General features: G+C 47.2%; 1 pseudogene across 1 annotated transcript in view; it reads right to left on the minus strand.

Annotated features, from left to right (window-relative positions):
* Nucleotides 1-599: 599 nt before the first annotated feature.
* The window catches only part of LOC311609696 (serine/threonine-protein kinase 16-like), a 57,296-nt pseudogene continuing 34,998 nt past the window's right edge, over nucleotides 600-22,897 (minus strand). The window contains exon 3 of the transcript in view: nucleotides 600-1,369. The product of the transcript in view is annotated as a serine/threonine-protein kinase 16-like (transcript). The remainder of the gene's footprint in view (nucleotides 1,370-22,897) is intronic.

A 22,897-nucleotide genomic window follows, 5' to 3' on the forward strand; every position in this document is an offset into this window, starting at 1 on the left:
TGTTTCCTTAAATGTTTATTAGAACGCATCATTGCAACCATCTGTACCTTTAACAATTTAAAAAAATTATGTTATTTATATTACGCATGCATTTTAAGAATCAGCTCTTCCCTAATATTTCCTCCCAGGGACTGAACTCAAGTCATCAGGCTCGGAGGAAGCGCCTTTACCCACTGAGCCATCTTGCCAGCCCTACAACCTTATTGCTTTAAAAAATTATTATTAATTATAAATCCCATTGCTTTTAATAAATAGCAAGTAAATTAAGATAGTTACTTCTCCATCTTGCATTGTAGTAATTTGTGTGTTTCAAAAGGGTTTTTGTTTGTTTGTTTTCACCATTTTCTCCTGTTTATTTATTTTCTCACTCCCAGATTTGGAAGCAGAACACGATGTGCCCCCAGCAGCCCAGCTTTGAGCCATATTTTCTGGTCACTTTCCCCCAACTTACCCTAGGCTCATTGCCCAGTATTAGGATAAGAGAGCAGACACACAAAGGCATGTCTTCTTTACCCCAAGCTGTAAGAGCCATCCTGGGCAGAATGGAAGGAGTTCCAATGGGGGATGAAAGCTGCTTTGAGGTCCTCCTTCCTGCATGCTCATCGATTTGATCGGATTTGAGTGATGTGCTGGCCAGGGGCTGGTAGCTGCAAAGCCTCCAACTGACTGAAGAGGACAGGAATGTGACCACCCCTGCTGGGGGTCCACAGTCATCAGAGAGGCCAAAAGCTGTCACAGTGCTGAAGATGCCTGGGGCTATGTGGAATGTTCAGTTCATTCTGTGCAACAAGGGTCACACTATCACCCTTCTGAACCACCATACCACAAGGGCCATCCCCAAAGACTGTGCTGGCATAGAGTGCACAGCCTGGGGACCAGATATCAGTCCACTCATTGACTGGCTCTGCATAGAAACAAGCTCTGGTGACCTGTAGGAGATGGTGCACCACTGGGCCGCCCAGTCCTGTAGAGCTAGGGCCTGGTGTGAGCCCTTCACCTGGATGCATGCCTGATTCCTAGAAGCCATGCCCATTAAAATTGGATGCCCCTCATCAGCAAGCAAAACATTGGTAGGCTTCATGTCCCTGTTGCCATAGCCTTTGGCATGAATAGCCTCAAGACCTCTGCAGATACCCAGGCACGATGGAAGGATTTGGTTGTTAGTCAAGAAGGTGCCTTGGTCCTCCAGCCTTTCTGTCTCACAAAGTACCTTTCTTGAAGAAGAGTAGCAGCAGCCAGGCTTTGTGCTTAGCACCTTCCAGTTCTGGAAGAGGCCATGCATGTCTGCCTCTCACTGGGCCTCTTCCTGGTCCTGCTGTTTATGAGACAGGATTTGCTTCAGGGCATAGAAGTGTCTATCATACAATCCCTACATTGAACCCACCCTTCCCCAATTTTTTGGTGAATTGGTAATGTTTATTGTCAATGATGGGAACGGACACGTAGTATGTGGTCCATAAAATCTCCGCCATCCTTTTAAGGGATGGTCTTCCTTGCAGGGAGGGTGGCCTCTTCCAGAAGATGAGTGGATCATGCTGGCTTGGGCCTGAGCAAAGGGCTGTTTCACAGAGTTTTAATCTATTTTATACTCTGTTAAATTTGAGATAAGAGGGCTGGAAAGATGGCTCAGAAGTGAAGAACACTGGCTGCGGCTGCTCTTTCAGAGAAGCCAGGATTAAGCCCCAGAGCCAACATGGCAGCTCACAGCTGTCTGTAACTCCAGTTCTGGGCACGTATTTGGGCTTCCAAGGACATATGTACATGGTGCACAGATATGCATGCAGGCAAAACACCTATAAACATACAATAAAAAGATTACTTTTTAAAAATTGTGGTAGGAAAAGTGTTCACAATATTCCTTTATTATCCCTTTCTGTCCATAGGACTAGTGCTAAGGAGCCCATTTTCCTTTCTGATGTTATTATTTTTAGATATATTTCATGTGTATGAGGGTTTGCCTGCACGTGTGGCTAGCCACCATGTGTGTGCAGTATCCAAGACAGCCAGAAGAGGGCATTGGATCCCCCAGAACTGAAGTGACAGAGATGGGGAGCCACCACGTAGGTGTTGGGAATTAAACCTGGGTCACCTGCAAGAGCAGCCAGTGCTCTAAACCAGAGCGATCTCTCCAGCACCCCTGCTCCATATAGCTGTCTTGGCATCTTTCTTTCTCTTCTTTAGATACAAATTTCTCAATTTCATTGATCTTTTCAAAGAAATACCTTTTCCTTTCATTGTTTTATTACAAGAGTTTTGATTTTCCATTTGTAATGTCATTGATAGGTGCTCTATTTTTGTTATTTCCTTTCTTCTGCTTATTAGGGCTATATATTGATTTTCTTTTTCTGGAGCCCAAAGGAAATGTTAGTCATTCATTTTGGAAGTTTCTTCCAAATAGGCGCATTCACTGCTAAATGATTTCTTTGAGCATAGCATTTGCTGCGTCTCATAATCTTAGTGCACTACATTTATATATTCATGTAATGAAAAAACTATGTGTGGGGGTTGTATGTGTGTGCGTGTGTGTGGGGTCTGTGTGTGTTGTATGTATGTTCTTTCTCACATGTGGGTAGAGGCCCATCAGGATGTTCTCCTAGTAAATGATTACACGCTCCACTTTAATTTTGAGACAGGGCTTCAGGCTGAGCAGTAAGCTCACTGTTGCACCCCACTGGCTGGCCAGGGAGCTCCTCGGCTCTGCCTGTCTCTCATCTCCCAGTGCTGGGGTGATAGAAGCACACTTTCACATGGGTGTTGGGGAGGCAAGCTCAGGTTCTCGCTTTACTCACTAAGACACTTTTCCAGCCTGAAAAATAATTAAGACAGCATCATGCATATATTTGTAATCCTAGCACTTGGGTGGCCGAGGAAAGAGACTCATGGATCTGTCTGTGGCCAGTTTTTCCTATATAGTAAAGTCTCTTTCATAAAAGTTTATCTTGTGCTTTCTCCTCCACCCCTTTGTGTCGTTTTAAAAAAATACCATCTTTAGCCAAGCATGGTGGCACATGCCTTTTAATCCCAGTCCTTGGGAGGCAGAGGCAAGCAGAACTCTGAGTTCAAAGCCAGCCAGGTCTACAGAGCAAGTTCCAGGACAGTCAAGGCTACACAGAAAAATTCTATCTCAAAAACCAAAAATAAAATTAAAATGCCACCTTTAATCCCAAGTAGTTTGGATTTTCCAGCCATCTTTCTGCAGCTGGTTTCTGGTTTAACAGTGTCATGTTCTGTTTCATGGCCCGAAGTTGGGCTTGGTGGTGCACGCCTTTAATCTCAGTACTCCAGAGGCAGAGTCAGGCATATCTCTGTGAGTTCGAGGCCAGCCTGGTCTACAAAGTGAGTCCAGGACAGCCAAGGCTACACAGAGAAACTCTGTCTCAAAAAAACAAAACAAACAAACACCCCAAATGTTTCATGGCCTGGACTGGTGTGTGACCTGGTGAATGCTCCACCGGTGCTGACTGAGGTGCTCTTTACAGAGCATCATATGCTCACTGGATATTGGTTTTTGACAGTACTGGTCAGAGCAATACAACACAATACAGTACAGCACAGTGCAATACAGTACATTACAGCCTTGCTGATCTTCTTCCTGCTGTAACTGAATGAAAGATGTGTCAGCGTCCAACACCCAATGAATCATTGTAGATTTGCCTATTTCTCCTTAAAGTTCCATCAGTTTGTGCCTTGTGCATTTTGACATTGTTGGAGGGAAGTACATACATGTTAAGGATTTTCACTTATATATTGTAGATAATTGGCTTTTTTTACTGTTATGTTCCTTTAAAAACATGTACTCACATTCTTTTGAAAATCTGTATTAATATTCCTATTTGACATCTGCTTTATTGGAAATAAATGTAGGCACTCCTCGTTTCTTTTAAATTTGTTTTTATACTTATTTCCCTATAGACAATCTATACTTTCTTTTTTCTTTTTTGAGACAAGGTTTCACTGTTTAGTCCTGACTGGTGTAAAGCTTGTTCTGTAAACCAGGCTGACCCCAAACTCACAGAGATTCACCTGCCTCTGCCTCCCGAGCACTGGGACTAACGGTGTGGGCCACCACTTCTTCCTACTACTTGCATTTTTCAAAAATTGTGCTGTGATCATCTCTTTCAGATGGTTTACTTACACTAGTCACATTTAAAATGCCAATTGAGGGTTGCAGAGATGGCTCAGAGATTAAGAGCACTGGCTGCTCTTCCAAAGATTCTGAGTTCAATTCCCAGCAACCACATGGTGGCTCACAACCATCTATAGTGAGATCTTCTGGCATGCAGGAGCACGTGCAGGCAAAACGCTGTATAGATAATAAGTAAATAAATCTGTTTATTTTTTTTTAAAGCCCTTCCTTTAAAAAAAAAAGGAATAAATAAAATGACAACTGAAAGATGCCATGGTGTTCGGGTCTTTTACCCCACCACTGGAAAAGCTAAGGCAGAAGAATTGCCATGATTCAAGCCCAGGATACAAGACATAGGAAGCACCAGCCCAGGCTGGCTGCAGTGTGAGATCCTGTCTTGAAGCAACTAAAACAGACCTAATAATAGTAATAGTAGTAGCAGTAGTAATCGTAGTACAGTAGGCGTAAATTAATGCTTCAGTGGTTGAGTTAGTATCAGCCACTCAGCAGGTAAATGCCATAGAGCGGGCGTAGCTGGAACTGTCTTAACTATCCAGAAAGTGACTGTGAAGTGCGTTGCAAACGGTGTAGCTAGGCACTGGCAAATCATCTCAATGGAGACTCCTGGTGTGGCCGGACTTGTGTGCCCTTCCAAAGCCCTCTGCTGCTGCCACTGCGCTAAAACCAACTACAAAGGTGACTGCAGGCATCACAGGGCTAGTGTCAATCAAAAAGGCTGTTTTGTGTTACCAGACTAATACCAAGCATACAGAAATAATTAACTGTTGGTGCAACTGGGCTGTGTCTATGTGTCTACCTTCCACACAAGAGCTCACAGGCACATTTCACACTTGAACTGTAACACCAAGGGTGGCTTCCAAGCCCATTTTGTCCTGTTGTTTTGATTTATTTGTTTGGTTGTTTTTTTCCAGACAGGGTTTCTCTGTGTACCCTTGGCTATCCTGGACTCCATTTGTAGATCAGGCTGGCCTCCAACTCAAAGAGATCTGCCTGTCTCTGCCTCGTGAGTACTGGGATTACAGGTGTGTGTCACCGTGCCTGGCTGTTGTTTTGAAAGTGGGGTCACATAGATCTCAGGTTGGCTTGGAGCTCACTATGTAACAGGTCATTTATACTGGGTGTCACGATGATAGGGACAAGCCTCTGTATGTGTCTGTGAAGGGTTCTCTTGCTAGGTAACAGAGGTGTCCATCCTCCCTGTGGACAGCAATCCCTGGGATGAGGCTCTAAGCTTTGTAAAACAAACAAACAAACAAACAAGAAGCATAGCTGGGCAGTGGTGGTACATGCCTTTAATCCTAGCACTCAGGAGGCAGAGGCAGGTAGATCGTTGAGTTTGAGGCCAGCCTGATCTACAGAGTGAGTTACAGGACAGCCGGGATTATGCAGAGAAACACTGTACACACACACACACACACACACACACACACACACACACACACACAGAGAGAGAGAGAGAGAGAGAGAGAGAGAGAGAGAGAGAGAGAGAGAGAGAGGGAGGGAGGGAGAGAGAGAAAGAAACTAATATAGTAGCCAATGACCTTCCTTCTGGCATTTCTGCTCCAGCTCCTGAGCACTAGAATTACAAGCATGCTTGGATTTGCAGGCATTCTGGGATTGCAGGTGTTCTGGGATTGCAGGTGTTCTGAGATAGCAGGTGTTCTGAAATTGCAGGCATGCTGGGATTGCAGGCATTCTGGGAGTACAGGTGTTCTGGAATTGTAGGCATTCTGGGATTCCAGATGTTCTGAGATTCCAGGTGTTCTGGGATTTGCAGGCATTCTGGGATTACAGGCATTCTGGGATTACAGGTGTTCTGGAGTTGCAGGTGTTCTGGAGTTGCAGGTATTCTGAGGTTACAGGTGTTCTGGGATTACAGGAGATCTGGGATTACAGGCATTCTGGGAGGTAACACCGTGTTTTTCACAGAGCTAGGAATCAAATCCAGGGTATCTCGGGTGTTAGACAAGTACTCTGCCTGCCGAGCTGCTTTCTTCCCCCTCGGAGGAAGGTACTTAGCCCACTTTCACCACCCACTTTATTCTCCCTCCAATATAAAGCTTTACTGCCCACTCAGTATGTCTGCAACTGTCAGTGAAAGCCATGGTCCACATCTTTCCTTGTTAAAACATTTGCCATCCCTCATGGCTTCTCTCATAAAAAAAATAATCTAATTTCCTCCCTTCTTTACCATGGGTAGATTCAGTGACCCTCTTCAATGGATAGAATATGCTAGAAATGGCGCTGTGTCTTCTAAAGCTGAGCTGAAGAACATAAGATATAGCTTCTTCAGCACCCCTTCCCCGCCCGACACACGTGATTTGTGGTCATCCCTCACTCTGTAATCAGGTCTGGTCTTGCAGACCTCCCGCCTCTTCTTCCCTTGGGTCCCTGGTTGTGCCACCACGCCCAGCTCTCTGTATGTCTTGAGGTCCTTGACTGACAGACAGTTGAGCAGTTGGAGCCACTGCACTGGACTGCACTGCACTGTAAGGAGCCCACGTCCAATAGGGACTGAACTTTGGACCTACTCAGTGCTGAGATCTGAGCAAGTCTTCAAAGGACTCCCGCGGCCAGCCCTGAGTCATCCCAGCTGACACCAAGTGAAACAGAGATAATTGGGCCCCGCTGAACTCTGACCTAGTTGCCGAATTATCAGCAAAATGAATGCGGCTGTTGTTTTAACCCGCCACCGAGAAGAGCTGAAACGGCTGTCCCCCTTGAGCCCTGCCAGACACACTCGGGAGTGAATAATAACTAAACACACTCTTCTGGGGATGCAGCCAGGTCTGCGCCCTTCACTTGGACTTTCGGGTTATTTCCTTAGGCCACTTGGTAGGATTTTCCATCTTCCCAGTCACAGAGCTGAGACGCGTTGGTCCCCAGGAAAAGAAGCACGAAGAAGCCGCAGCTGAGCCGCAAGCAGGGCAGCACCTTGCCCTTTCTTCTATCTTGCGAGAGGATGGGAAGGCGGCACCACTCCCCCCCCCCCCCCGAAACGGGACACGCACGACAGGTCTCCCACATGGCTGCCCTGCTCCACGCTGCTCTTGGGTCCCCTCACACCCTATAGCCAGCTTCTGTGCCACTCATTTTTGATGGTGTCCTTCATCGTCCCTTTAGTGCCACCCATGCCCCCAGCCTTGATTCGGTTCTCTCACGCCGTGTCCTCTCCCTTCTCCTTGTCTTGGAGCGTGTATGGACATTCTCAGGAATGTTCCAGACTGTTCTCAGGCCTGTAGCTCTCAGTTCTTGGAATTGTTGTTGTACATGCCCGCCACCATATAATCAAATTGCACACTGGAGCTCAGAACCTGTGGACTGCCATGGAGCCTAGAGTTTAAACAAACAAACAAACAAACAAACAAAACAAACAAAACAATGTCCACGTTTTTCTGGCTAGAACTGGCAAAGCAGAGTTCAGCCCACATACCCCTCCCCCCAGGGTGCCAGAACCACTGGGCCACACTTCCTTTTTGAGATTTCCGTCCAGAGGCCCCGCCTCTGGCTTCGTTGCCTAGAAGGCAGTGTGTAGGCTGCTATGCTTCGTGATTATCAGTTTGATTCGATCAAGAGCTGCCTATCAAACTAGGAAAGCTCATGTCTGGTGTGTCTGTGAGGCATTTCCGGAAAGGATTAACTTGCGCGTGAGAGTGCACACACAGACACAGGCTCAGGACAGTCCTAGTTGCTCCAGCATCAACCTACTCATAATGCACTCTGAACCAGCTTCTTCACCTCTCCACTTCCTAATCACTCCCTAGTGCCCTCTGTGGTCACCTGCCATTCCCCACCCCCACCCCCCACCCCCCACCCCTGCCCGGTGAACCACTTTCACCACAGTGTATATCTCAGGGCCAGCTGCTGGGTGGGGGTGTCCAACCTAAGTCAGGCACCTGCTATGAGATACATCCTTAAAATACCTGCAGTTAACCATTCCCCTTAGGTCTCACCCATAACAGATAGAACTGAGTCCCTCTGCAGCAGCATGGGCTAGTAATTCCAGGGTAGCCAATGAGAACAGTAGGTGATACCAGGGTAGCCAATCAGAACAGAAGATGATTCTGAAGTGGCCAGTCGGTGTGCTGCAAGCTCCCTGACTCTGATGAGCTCAGAGATGGCTATGTGGCCCAATTAGAGCCAATGAAGCTCTCTGAGGAATGTTGGGATGCTGAGATAAAGTCACTATCCTTTCTGTAGGTGTTTGTCACTTGTACCTCATAGTGGAAGCAGGTGAGGGATTGGGCAGCCATCCGACTTCATCCCACGTTCCTGCTTTTGCTGGGTACAAAGGCGTGCATTGATGGCCACAGTTCGCACCCCTTCTTTCATCCGTGCTCCTCGCCTTTGGACTCTCGAGTGGCCTCTCTTCCTTTGGCTCTGAGCTCAGCTGCAGAGCTTGTTTTGGCCAATGGAGATTAGCAGCTGTCATGTGGCCAAGAGCCTGCTCAGTCTTACTCATTTACCCACTTACTTGTGTAATACCGAGATCGCCCAGTGTAATACCGAGATCACCCAGATAGCGAGAGCCCCCCAAAAGACCACCAGGACTCGATACTGATGCAACATACACAGGGTCCTGTATTAGGGGCTCCAGCTTTGGGTCACAGTCCTTCCTGAGGCAGCAGGATAGGAGAGTGACCCAGAGCTTCAAGGGCGATGGGTTCATAAAGGGAAGCGGGGTAGGGGTAGGGGTGGGGGTGGGGGTGGGGGGTTGTGGGTCACAGGAATGCTGACCTTCTGGCAGGTTGGGTGGAGGCTGGATCTTCAGGGAAGTTGTGGGTCACAGGAATGCCAACCTTCAGGCAGGTTGGGTCCAGGACTCCACTTTCTGGAGACTGCTGGCAGGTCTAGCGTATTAATGACAGTGCGTGGTCATTCCCGGAACACAGGAAGAAGTGAAGTCACCTGGAGGACAAGTTCTCACAGAACATTCACAGACCATGGCATTAGTTGCTGAATATACATTACGTGTAGAATAAGGCATTAATTTTGCCCTTACACTTGCGCTTCTGATTTGCAAGGAGAATTGTCTCAGGGCAGGGATTTTCCCACAAGGAAAGAGACACGAGAGCAAGGTTGCCCTAGTGGTCCCAACTCAAGCTAATCTGAAACAGCCAGCCCAGGCAGGAGCCCAGGCCAGATTAGTCATCTGACATTTGCCACTATCGGAGCACAGACAGGCTGCATGCCACTGAGGCTCTCGAAGGATGACGTCAGCACAGATGCCACAATCTCCAGTTAGAAGGTTGAAGTAATGCAGAAGAGTGTAGAAATGTAGCTGGAAGTCATGTGAAGTCTCAGAAATCACCATCGGTGGCAATTTGATAACTACCTCTACCCAAACATACACACACGAATGAGCTACACACAATGCTTACAGAAACATATCACCCCCCAGAAACTGAAGTGCTCACCAACAACTGATCATGTCTCCCTGACAACGAACATAGCTCAGAGATCAGCAACTGTAGTCCACTGGCCAATCTGCTCTACTGCTCATTTGTACACGAGAAAAGAATGATCTTGGCATTTTGATTCTAAAACTAATCAAGTTTGAATAAAGTTTTATTGGTTAAACAGCCACACCCATCGCTCACCTACAGTTGCCTTAGTACAACCTTACTGTGTGTGAGTAGAGGCGGCAGAGACTGTGTGGCCCACGCAGCTTTAATGCTGTACTCACCAGCCCTTGAGGAGAAGGTTTGCCAGTCACCAGAGACAGCCATCCACCATTGCTGGAAGCATATGGTCCCCCTGTCCAGGTGCTGGCATTTGGATCTAGACTGGTCCTAAAGGTCCGTGTTAAATATTTGCTCTCCAGTGCTTTGGGGGAGATGCCAGGGTGGTCTTAGCCATTTTTCTTGTTGCTGTGAGAAAATATCCTGGTAAGAGGGACTAAGGGAGGAGGGGTTGGTCTTGGTTCGCAAGGACATCAGGCCAGCAGGAGCATGAAGCACTTGGCCACACTGCATCTCAGAAAGGAGAGCAAGAGGTAAATGCGTGTGCTTAGCTCACTATTTCTTCTTACAGTCCAGGACTCCTTCTCACGAAAAGCAACTAACCCAATGAAGCTAATCCGCCATCCAGGCCCAGAGGCCCATCTCCCAATCTCCCAGGTGACTGCATCTCACCAAGTTGGCGGTTTAGACTAAGCATCACTTTTAAGATGAGGGGCTAGCGGCAAGTTCTAGGTCAACGAGTGTTAGTGTTTGCTAATGAGACATCCTCCACACGGTAAGTGTTTGGTTCTCAGCCAGTGGCACTATTTTTGGGAGATGGCAGGAACTTCAAAAGGCAGGGTGAAAGCTGGAGGAAGTAGACCACAGGGGATGCGCCTCTGAAGGTTCTGCCTGGTCTGTGGGCCGTTCCTCTCTGCTGTTTTCTGAAGTAGACAGCCTCTGCCACATGCCTACCTACTATGGTGCTCTGCCCTCGAAACCATGGTAGTCAAAATAAAGCTTTTCTTTTTGTAAAGTATAAAGTTCCCTTTTTGAGAATTGCCTTGTGTATTTGTGCACGGCACTAAAAACATAAACGAACAAGAATAAAAGACTCCCCTTGGAGGGTATGGCTGGACTCTAGTCTCTTCTCTCCCCTCCCTTGCATCTCTGTAAAGCTTGCTTGACACTACTCCGACCATCTGTAAAGGCCCAGGGCCGATGTACGTGCAGACTCAACTTCTTAAACTGAGTCAGAAGAGCCCGCTCCTCCTGCTGGTTGACTAGCTGGGCTGTTGTAACACCGATGGGAAGCTGACTAACACAAGGGATATTTAACTAATCTCTTGCTGGTAGATGCTTAGGTTGTTTCCCGTCTTTCCATGATTCTAAACCACACTGTGGTGTCTGTCAGAGCATACTTGTCTACATTGGAAAAACACAGAGGATGGAAGCTGCTGAAGTGAAGGGCGTGGAAACACAAACACCTCCCCCCCACCCCCGACACATGCGTACCCGCTCCCCAACTCTGGCCCTGGTGCTCACTCTTTAAACCCATTTGCCTTGGGGCTAGTGAGGTGGTTGATGGGGTAAAATGCTTACTGTGTATTCCTGATGACCTGGGCTTGATCCAGAGGCCCATATAAAGGTCAACAGAGAGAACTGTCTGAGTTACTTTCTGTTGTCGTGGACACACCGTGATCAAGGCAACTTAAAGAAGTAGGAGTTTATTGGAGGCTCACAGTCCCAGAGGGTGAGTCCATGAGCATCATCATGGTGGGAAGCATGGCAGCAGGCAGGCAGGCATGGGGCTGCAGCAGGAGCTGAGAGCTGACGTCTTGAGACACAGTTATGAAGGACAGAGACAGAGATAGAGATAGACAGGCAGGCAAACAGACAGATAGTCAGACAGATAGACGGACAGACGGACAGAGGAGAGAGTGACCAAGTAACTCGAGTATTTGTAGTGCTGGTTTAAAGAGAAAAGGCTAGGAGCAAGGAAGTGTCTCTAGAATCAAGAGGGCACCTGATGGATGAGCAGAAGCTCCTTAGCTTCGGAGCCAGGGTGGAAGTGAAAAGAGTGGTCCAAGGGAAGGGATAGCATGTGAGCTGAGGTGGAATCAAGCGGCAGGTGGGACGAGTCGCAAAGCCCGGCCGCAACTTTACATCTCTAAGTTTCTCCTCCAGCTCCTCCTCCTCCCCCTCCTCCCCCTCCTCCCCCCTCCTCTTCCCTCCTCCCCCCTCCTCCTCTTCCTCCTCCCACCTCCATTTACTTGTTTGTTTGTCTGTTTGTTTGTTTATGCTTTTCGATACAGGGTTTCTCTGTGTCACTTTGACTGTCCTGGAATTGGTTCTGTAGATCAGGCTGTGCCTGGACACAGAGACTGGCCTGCTCCTGCCTCCTGAGTGCAGGCGTTAAAGGCGTGCACCATCACCCATCCCTCAGCTTCCCTCTGTCTTTCTAAGCTCAGGGATTATTTTAGCAGAGTTAAGAGAAAAACCACAGAACCAGCAAGCTGTAACCTCTCGGCAGCCGTCGGGAGGAGACACATGGAGATGAGAAGGAGAATGCTGTGCCTGCTTAGGTCATGGTCCAAGCAGCCAGCATGTCCAGCAGTGGAGGTTAGCAAGCGGCTTTGTAGTGGAAAGGGAGGAAGGGCTTCAGAGATACTTGGGCGAGGAAGCCCAGGTATCAGGGAGGGCATGCGCAGGCTTTTGGCTAGAATCTGGGAGTTGGGGGTGGGGATCCCTGCCCATGTCATGGCACGCAGGAAGACAATCCTTGAAGAGGTGAAAATAAAAACTAGTTTCTAGTCAGGTGTGGTGGCACAGCCTGTAATGCAGCACAGAGGCAGAGGGAGATGAATCTCTGAGTTTGAGGCCAGGCTAGTCTACAAAGCGAGTCCAGGACAGCCAAGGCTACACAGAGAAACCCTGTATTGGGGGGGGGGGGGGAAACTAAGCAAAACAAAACAAATTCTAAGTCCAGCCTGACTTAGTACAATTTGGAAAAAAAGTTTCCTGGTGTAATTCAATGCCCACTGCACACGGAGACATAATTACATTGAAACTCAACTCCAGGTGTGTGTAATTTCTTCCAAGAAGATGGTTTCTAGAGCTGGGCTACCTGTATTAGCTTAAGGCCTAGGGAAGGGTGTGGCATGGTCTCAGTCACACAGAAAGCAGAGCACTCATTTGGACTAGTAGCCATCTCTGGTGCTGGTTGTAGAAGCTTGACACGGCCTGGCCCAACAGATAATGACTGTCACCAGGCTATTAATCATGGCCAACTCCCAGCTTTCTGGGTGGAAAAACAGGTTTTATATCCTTTCCTTTGAAAAGACAATTCTGTATACTTAACATTCCTGGTTTCTATGGAGATCCGTGGGTGCAAGGACCTTCCAGCTCCTAATGAATCCAAAACAAAAAGAGAAAGGAAAGACTTAGTGTTTTTTTTGTGTGTGTGTGTGTCATGGTGGTGCAAGGGATTGAATCTAAGCCTAGAATGTGCTTTGTCTACTACATAGCTGCAATCCGGCCGAATCATTCACTTTTAAGTCATTTTGTTTACAATCCACAGTAAGAGGCATGTCTTCAGGGCCGGGACACGGCTCAATGGGCAGAGTGTTTGCTTGGCATGCATGAAGCCCTGGGTTCATCCCTAGCACTGTGTTTGCATTCCAGAGGTAGACTATCCGAAGTCCAAGGTTATCCTTGGCTATCTAAGGTGTCTGAGGCCAGCCTGGGCTACATGAGAAATGTTGTCTGTTTTGACCCAGGCAGTCAGTCAATCAATTTTCCTCTCCCTCTTCTCCCCTTCTCTCTCTCTCTCTCTCTCTCTCTCTCTCTCTCTCTCTCTCTCTCTCTCTCTCTCTCTCTCTCACACACACACACACATATAAAATTTTCATTCTGTCTTTCTAACATTTTATTCTGGATATTTATGTTCTAATGTGAATATTATCAGAGCAAATTTTTACACTCAGCTGTCTACCCATTTTCTGTTTTGTCAGGAGTGAAATAAGTGACTGATTAAAATGGAGTGAACTAATGGCAAGATGAAGCTATATTGTATAGATGCAGGTTTATTGGAGCAGCACAGGAGGGTGAGGGAGAGAGGAAGACGTGCTCGTGCAGAGCGAGAGGAGAGCAGAGGAGAGGGAGAGGAGGGAAAAGAGGGACAAAAGGGCCATCGGAACCAAAACGTCTGGACTGTATGGTGAAGGGTCTCTGGGAGAGGGGAAAACCAGTCCCTAGGTAGAGGGCAGGGCAGCCACGCCTGCAGCAGGACCTAACATCCCAGCCTTTTGTTGATAATGGATTCCTCCCCCATTCCCTGGTTTTGGGGCTCCTCTCCCCTAACTACCAAGACCATGGGCCTAAAAGTTTCAAATGTACACCTAAGAAATTTTTTTTCTCTCCTTAAACTCCTTAACTTTACCTTCTGCCCCTACCGTACATATGTTCCGGCATCCTGCCAGCTGCTGCATCCGGAATTCAGGTGCTCCTGCCTCAACCTCACAGACCGCATCATCTGGCCCTGCAGTTTCCTAGTCACAGATGGTCTCACAGATCTTGAACAGCAGACACGACAGCTTGCTCTCCCTGGACTTGCCTAACATGCCAGTCTTCTGCACGTACGCCCTCCAACCCCAAATCTATACCCCAATGTCAGCCGGAAGCAGCCAAAGATGAGATTTCTTCTCCTGTTATCCATTTATTAGAACAAAAGGCCGGGATGGTAGGTCCTGTTGAGGGGCGTGGCTGCCCTGCCCTCTACCTAGGGGCAGGGATTCCTGTCTCCCTGAGACCCTTCACTATATAATCCAGACATTGTGGTCCCATGATCTCTTTTGCCCCCGTTCCCACCTCCCTGCTCTCTCTCTTTCCCTTCTCCCACCCCAAGTGCACACCTCTCTTTTTCTGTCCCCTCCCCGACTCCTGTGCTGCTCCAATAAACCTGCATTTATATAATATAGCTTCATCTCCTCATTAGCTCATTTCACTTTAATCAATTAATAAGTTAGTCACAAAATAGTGCACACCATCTCTTTTCACTTATGGGAAATTCCATACTGTGTAAAACTCATTTACAATGTTGAGATGGGGCTACGTGGGTATTGACGGAGTGGGCCAGGCTCCACGGGGAAAGGAGGAAGAGAGGCTTTTAGGAGATGGAAATGTTTTGTTACCTGACTCAAGCAGTGATAACTCAGGTACGAGCATTTTTCAAAATAAATATGTAAAAATAAACACATGTGAAGGAACCTGGTGTTGTGCAGGAGCCAGAGCCTGGGGGAGGTTCATATTGCACAGGTAAATAAATCCATTCTGTCAATATGCATCAGAATGGGTGCTTAAGATGTGTGTGTGCGTGCGTGCGTGCGTGCGTGCGTGTGTGTGTGTGTGTGTGTGTGTGTGTGTGTGTGTGTGTTAGCTGGGTCATGGTGTGCCACACCTTTAGTAAGTGTGGGAGGTTTGGGGACAAAGGCAAGCACATGCACACACACACACACACACACACACACACACACACACACTCCTATGCACTAAACAATTTTTAAAAGCTATAGACGAACATTGACCTCTTACTGATAGTATGTATGGAGGAAGTGTTCTGGCATCTGCAACGTGCTTTTGAAGTGCCTCAAAATTTACAGTAGATTGGTGGCTAGTCAGAGGAATGGAAAGATTGACAACTTTGGATAAAACTAATATAATAAAATGTTAATGTCTGTCAAGATGATTCATTGAGGAAAAAAAAAAGATCTTCAGTTCCTGCCTTGAGGTTCCTGTCTTGGATCTGACTTGGCTTCTCTTCATCACAGCCTACGATCTTGACATGTCAGCCATTTCTCCCAAGTTGCTTTAAGTCAGTGTCTTAGCCCAGCAGCAAACTAGGACTACACAAAAACCCACTGTGGTAATTCATGTCAGCACTCAGGATGCTGAGGCTGGGGGATCATGCGTTTTTCAGCCAGCCTAAGTTACATAGTCAGACGTAGTCTTGAAACACTAACCAACCAACCAACCAAATGATTGATAAGCCACAGGCTATGAGGCAATATTTACACCCTTGAATCTTTTTTCAAAAGTCAGCAAGAAGAAAGCAAACAACTTAGACATGTAAATGGGTGAAATAGAAGAACCAATACATACACCCAGACAGGTGAGGACCTGGAGGGAGAGGCTCAGGGCACTTGGCCACAGAAATTAACGGTGACAAGCCTCTGAGGATGGTGGCAAGATGGGCGACTCAAAGGGCACAGAGGCAAAGGGGCACCTTGCTCTAGAATCCAGGTGAAGTCTTGCCAGCTGAGAGGCAGGAATTCTATTTCTTAGCCAATAACTACGTCAGTTGTCCATGCGAGGGCACGGTTAAGTCCAAAGGAGACTCCCAATACTTCAAACTCCGAAAGCTTGTCCAAATATCCACAAGTGGGCTCAACCGAGACTGTAGGAAGATCCCTAGAGGTTAGATAAAAGCCAGCATTCCTGAGGAACTTGTAAAGCCCATTTCCCTCCACCAAAAGGAGTCCCTTCCAGAAGGGACAAATATCCACCTGTGGTGCCTATGGCCATACCAAAGCACATGCCTATTTCCGGACTCATTCAGTATCACAAGTACCTGTTACACACTTCATCCTAACCCTTCCTCCTCCCCCCTACCCCCTCACCGACCCTAAACTCCTTCCAGCTCACAGGCTTCCCTCCCCCCATATACATTCTCCTTATAACCCTGCTATTTTCAATATGCTCTCTCTCCTTTCTTCCTCTCTCTCAACTCCTCTCCTCAGCTCCTCCCTTCTCCTCCTCCCTTCTTCCTCCCCTTCCCCTCCCCCCCATTCTGTTATACTTTTGTTTCTTTTCTGGCCATTTCCAAGCTGGGACCTTGTTCGTCTACTTCTTTCTCTCTGCTCTGTATACTTCCAGAGGCTCTTCTGTTCTTTATCTCCTGTCTGCAACAAAAACCTTCCTTTTAACAATGGATTGGTCACATCATCAGTTTATACAGGCACTATTTCTTATAAGTAGATGTTATTTCCAAATAAGATCATTAAAATAATACCGACCCACTCTTAAGGCCTAAGTGTGGACTTGCTAGTCCCAGAAGTGAATTTGCAATATTGTGGGCCTCTCGCAACAACTTTGTGCACTGCGAAAACCACATATGAACTCCCTGAGCATCACTTGTGTGACCCACTAGAAGAACCACCTCCTCTGACCCATCTCATCCAGGCCACTTGGTTTTATTTCCTCTGGTGGATGGTGGTAAGTTCTTTCTTGTGCTCCAGGCCTCTCTTAGTTTGGCTTACAGTCCATTTGTTTATTCTGAGATGGTTAACCAAGGGTCCTAATTTGATAGATAGATTTTTCTTTTGGGTCTGCTTTTTAAAAGTTTTTGGCTCACGGTATCTAGTTTAATTGCTTTGAAGGCACTTTGGACTAGACACTTGGTTCAGTTTTGTTTGCTCGCTTGCTGTGGAGCCTCTAATGGCATTTGGATTTTGCTCAGTTTTGGAATTTTGAAGGCATTTTGTTTTCTGGTCTGTTTGTTTTAGTTTTTGTTATTTTTGCAATACTCTGATTTAATATCGTTTGACCTTTGGCTACTGATGCTCCTTCTCCAACGATAAATTCTACATTTTCCCTGCTGCTTCTCCTATGGCCTTGCCAGACCCTTAGCTTTGAAATTATATGAGCACTTGATAATAGACACTGAAATAAGAGGCACTTGTTTCCTCCCACCTCCAAGCTTGGCAGTGTCAGGAGGAACACCCCATGATGTACAACAGCCTCATAGGGAAGCCCAACCCTGCTTCCTGGATCAGAAGGAACTTTATTTGTAATGGTGACTTTTATTTACCTGATTTAATTGTTGTCTCTGCGATTTACTGCCTCTGTCTGCTAACCTAGGCTTAGTCCTCCTAGCTTCTAGCCTCTGTACAATCTAATCTAGGCCTAAAATGTTTTCAGTCTCTGAGACTTACTGTTGAAGAAGCTCACCCTTTCTTGTTCTTTCTGAACTCTGGCTGGCTGGCTTAACTCAGCTGTTCTGGCTCAAGCTCCTCTCCGAGCTGACTGATTCGATCTGGCTTCTCTCTTGGCCTCTGACTGAATTCCTGTGCCTGGTCTTAAACTAACTCTAAGAATCTGTTCTAATTTTCTGACTCCTTCTCATTCTCTGGCTCATTCGGTCTTTCCCGTATCTTGCTTGTTCTCTCTTCAACCTGTCTCTGTAAAACTCTCCTGGTAAAACTGCCTCCTTCCTCTCTCCCTCTGTGCTGCTCTCCTCTGTCACCTCTGTCACTTCTCTTATGTCACCTCTCTTTCCTCTCTGTTCTAATAAGAGTTGGGCATATCCTATCCTGTGAAATCTTTCTCTGATTTGTCACTTTGTCTGCCCCTCAATTAGGCATCATGTTCAAGCATTGATGCATCCTTTTACCGACTAACTTTACCTTCATCGTGTGGGATTATAAGTGTGTGCTAAGGGCATGTTTGTATTCCAGCCAGATCACACAGACCTAGAAGGTCTTCTGGATGTGATCCCAGCAGCCATGTTGCTGGATTAAAATTCCTCTACATTTATTGGCTGACCCATGAAGACACATATTAGAGATTCATAATGTTTGATGTTTTGAGTCCAACTCAAGTTTTCATACATGTGCAAGATAATCTAGAAACCCAATGTGTGGGGCTCTGCTGGAAAGGTCGAAGTCTGGAGTATCTGGATAGCCAGCCGAGCTCTGTCTATCAAGACAGACTCACTTTCTCAGTAGGGTTCTCTCTTCCCCTGATCTGGGGAACCCCAGATCTTGTAAGGAGCATCACATAGCCCTCAGGGAAGATTATAGGCTGAACTCTTTCCTATTCAGCAAGTACCTGGGGATTGCTGGAAAAACTCTACCCTATGCTAAGGAGAGCCTAGCCTTCAGCAAATGACCTTTAATCATACCTAGAAGTTCTTTCCCCATCCGTAGGATAATTAAGTACTGTGTTTTCCTTCTTGTGATAGGACCCCATGCTACTGCATGTAAATGAGGTACTGTAACACTGTATGTAGATTAAGCATCCTGACACCTCCAGTCACCCACAAACCCCTCCCCACCACCCAAGGGTTATAAATAAAGGTTGGCAGCTTGCTCTCTGGTGCTCAAATCATTCCTCCACCATGATCTACTGAGAATCCATTTATTCTGGGGAAGAATTGCCACTGAACCCCCAGAGCAGCAATGGCATAGCTGCCTTGGCAGCTGCTGAAGCCAATTCCATCATCATGACTAGCTTAGTGCTGACTGCCAGCAAAGCACTGCCCTACCCCATCCCCCATCCCCAGCACACACACACACACACACACACACACACACACACACACACACACACACACCGCCTGCCTTCTTGCCGGTTCCAGGTGTCCATCTACATCCTCTGCCATGCTTAGCATGGCAGCTAAAATGAAGAGTTGTAACAGTTTTGGTATCATCATACAATTGTGGAGCTGCCGAGTCTCCAGTGCCATCTGTTACCAGCAATTTCATTCTAAAAGAGCTAAAAACTGTAACATTCCATGGAAAAAACTCTTTCCACATCCCAACCTAGTGCACGGGCCTTGCCCTAAAGAGCTCTAGCTGGTCTCGAGATAAGTGGGGACCTTTGGTCTTGAGGTCCATCTATTCTCGTCCGGAAGCAAGCAGTACCTAGATTGGCCTGCCAGACACAGAAGTCAGGTTACTAGCCAGGCCCTGAATGACACCAGTGGCTGAAGATGGTCTCAGGGTAAAAGCTGAGAAAATTGAACCCAAAAGCAGCACACAAATACGACCCCAAGCACATACTTCCTAGATAGCATAGACAGGTAATCTTTCAGGAGAGCAAACAGACAGACAGACAGACAGACAGACAGACACACACACACACACACACACACACACACACACACACACACTTTCAAAAATGCAAGAAATGTTTGGAGATAAACTGCCATCTGGTATCCTAGCTGGATTTATGTGTGATGATTACTGACTAACTTGCCAGTGTTTGGAAAAAATGGAGATATCCACAGTCTGTTGATGCTTGTTTTTAAATTATATTTTATTTTGGATATTTATTGCTTTTCCCTCTTTTCTCCAACCTTCTAAATCTGGGTATGAGAAAGAATATTAGTGGGGAGAAGGGGCTCAGACGCCTTACTTCTCCTGGCTGTTTAGGGACAATTGGGTTCTTTTGAGGCAACACCAGTCTCTGTCAACAGTGAATGCAGCAAGCAGTGTCCTCCGAGCCACTACACTGAAACGTTTCTCTCTGTCTGCCACACTGGTCTCTGGTCTCTCCAAACTGCTACGTGCCACATGCCACCACCACACACCACACTTTATCGCTCTAGACTCCGCCTTTTTATCTTCCTCAGAGTCCTAGACCACGCCTCTTTCCATGTGCTGCAGGAGACAGGCTGTTACCAGCCGGCAAAGACCACGCCTACACAAGATGATTACCAGCTGTGGACAAACTAAAGCCCAAACTAAAACTGCACACTTGGGATTAAAACAAAAACATATTTACGTAACACAACTGGGTTTACAGAGAAGCCAAAACTCCTATTACAATAACCTGAATGTTTACTACCTCCGAATATATTTATCTTGTGGGATCAACAAAGTTCTAGGCAACGTTTATTTCCTTTCTCTTTTTTATTTTCTTCCTTTCTTTCTATTTAAAAAAAAATCAGAAATAGGCAGCCTGGTTTAATTAAAATGTAAAATGGTCTATAAAAGCTGAAAATTAGTGATAATAAAGAGCTTTTAAAAACCACATGTGAGTTAAATCACATTTTTAGAATAAAAAACGTTTTATTTTTATTTTTATTTTTGGATTTTCAAGACTGGGTTTCTCTGTGTAGCCTTAGCTGGCCTAGACTCACTTTGTAGTCCAGGCTGGCCTCGAACTCACAGCGAACCACCAGCCTCTGCCTCCCAAGTGCTAGGATTAAAGGCATGCACCACCACCGCCCAGCCTAGAATAAAAAAACATTAACTTAAAATTTTATTTAGAGTTTGTATCGAAACTAAAGATAGGGGCTGACTGCCTGGGACAGCGGGAAGAAAGACACTCATGTACCCATCCAGGCCAGGCTGGCCCAGGGTAGCCAGAAGAAATACACCCAAGTGCCCACCTCGGGAGCCACTATGATGGGCGAGTGTGTGGTGGGAAGATGGGAAAGATGGAGTACTAGGCAGAGAGGTGGGCGAAAAAGTGAAGCTGAGGGCTTTGTCCACTATGAAGAAAGGTGGGCTAGAGACTCAACAGCAGGCAAGGAATGGATAGATATGAGGAGCAGCCACAATCAACTGAGCACATGGTGATATCCTGGCTCAGGTTGCCACTAAGGGCCATGGGTGGAGCTGTGATCCTGCTACAGCTGGGCAGCTGGGGTCTCTGTTGATGTCTGTGGTCTAAGTGACCACCGAAGGCCATATAGATGTCCATGGTCTGGGCTGCCACCAAAAAGACTATGTGAATGTTTGTGGACCGTGCTGCTGGTGCAGGGGTGGGAACAGGGGAATGAGGGGATGGTGGAGAGGTTGGAGTGCTGGGGTGGGGAGGGTGATCCCAGACATGCTGATCTTAGTTGCCTTGGCGGCCACCTGAGGCCGTAGTGACATCTGCGCCCATGTCTGGGTCCATGGTTCTAGTGAAGGCTGGATCTGTGTCAATGTGCCAGGCCTGCAGATGTGCCTGGTTTGGATGTCCACCTGAGACATCGTGCTAAGCTGTCCCCTCCCCTCTCCTGGGCGACACAATAGAGCTGACCCTGGTGTCAGGGGAGTGGGTGAGCCAGCCCTAAGGGTATAAGCATAGGAGAGCTGGCCTTGCCACTCTTCTGCCATGCAGTGGTGTGAGCAAGGTAGAGATGCCTTCCTTGGCACCTCAGCACCCATGGCAGGCAGAAGGGCTAGCCTTGAGGTCAGGAGAAGGCAAGAACTGGCTTGCCCCTACCCGTGCAACATTCTGGAGAGCCGGCCTTGCACTTTACCTGGATAATACAGCAGTGCTAGCCCTGGTGGTTTGAGTGTGGGAGAGCTGGTCTCACCACTCATATGCTGTGAGGTAGTGTAGGTGCAGAAGAGTAGGCCTCTCCCACCCCTCGAAGCCCGCAATAGGCAGGAGAGCTGGGCCCTGAGGTAATGAGAGCAGGCTCTGTCCCTCACCTGCTGCAGCACTCAGGAGAGCTGCTCCTGTACCTTGGCCTAGGCAGCACAGGAGAGCCGGCTCTGGTGGCCTGGGTTCGGGTTAGCCAGCGTTGAGGGCATGAGAGCAGGAGAGCTGACCCTGACTCTTGCTGGCTGCAAAACTGGATAAACTAGCTGGGGCAGTGCTGGAGAGCTCGTGCTGGTGGTGTGGGTGCAGGAGAGCTGGGGGACTGACCAGCTCAGCTACCGCCCAGGCCCAGGCCCAGACCCAGGGCTTTGAGTTGGCCCATCCAAACAAACATCTACCTCATCTATGAACTGCTGGAGCATGTGGAGGGGCCTGGTCCTTCACATTCAAAGTGGCAGAATCTCCATGACACAGGGCAACAATGGGACATCCAAAAAGAATCCCCACGAGGATCTAGCATTAACAGATAGTGTCCCAGAAGCCAGAGGCCTTGAACTAGACCAATGACTCACTGCAATGATTTGTAAGTAAAAAAAAATGTGGATGAATGCTATGCTGTGGGACACACAGCTTCCACAATGAGATTTTTTTTGGGGGGGGGAGTGTTGCAAGGGCAGAGGGTGGGTATAAAGGGAGGGGTAGATGAGTAGGATTGGGGTGCATGATGTGAAATTCACAAAGAATAAACAAAAAGTTTTAATAAACGGAAAGAACATAAAAACAAAACCCTGGAGATAAATTCTAAAACAGCTCCTCAGTCTCTCTTTCCCCTGCCCCTACCTTTCTCTCTCCCACCCACCCTATAGTTACTGCTTCTGCAGCATTTTAAACTCTCATGCTTACAGGAAAGCGTCCCCATTACATAAACTAGTCCTAAAACTCCTTTCAGCCTTAAAGCTAAAACTCTCAGTGTGGTCCCCAAAGCTTAGGGGAACTCCACCAACTGTTGAAGATAGCCAAATGAAGTCTGTATGCCCCCGGCCTGCCTGCCTGCCCTCCACAGTGTTCCTAGGGATTTATCCTTGGACTCATCTTCAAAACTCTTGGAGTTTCCCTGTCTGTCACTTGGCTGACCCATCCCATTAAACACGGCATCTGTTTTCCTTTGCTTCATTTTATCTAGCCAGAATCCCACTAAATTTTTGAGTGC

Source organism: Acomys minous (genome assembly GCF_964271855.1).
Source record: "Acomys minous genome assembly, chromosome: 2".
Lineage (NCBI taxonomy): Eukaryota > Metazoa > Chordata > Mammalia > Rodentia > Muridae > Acomys > Acomys minous.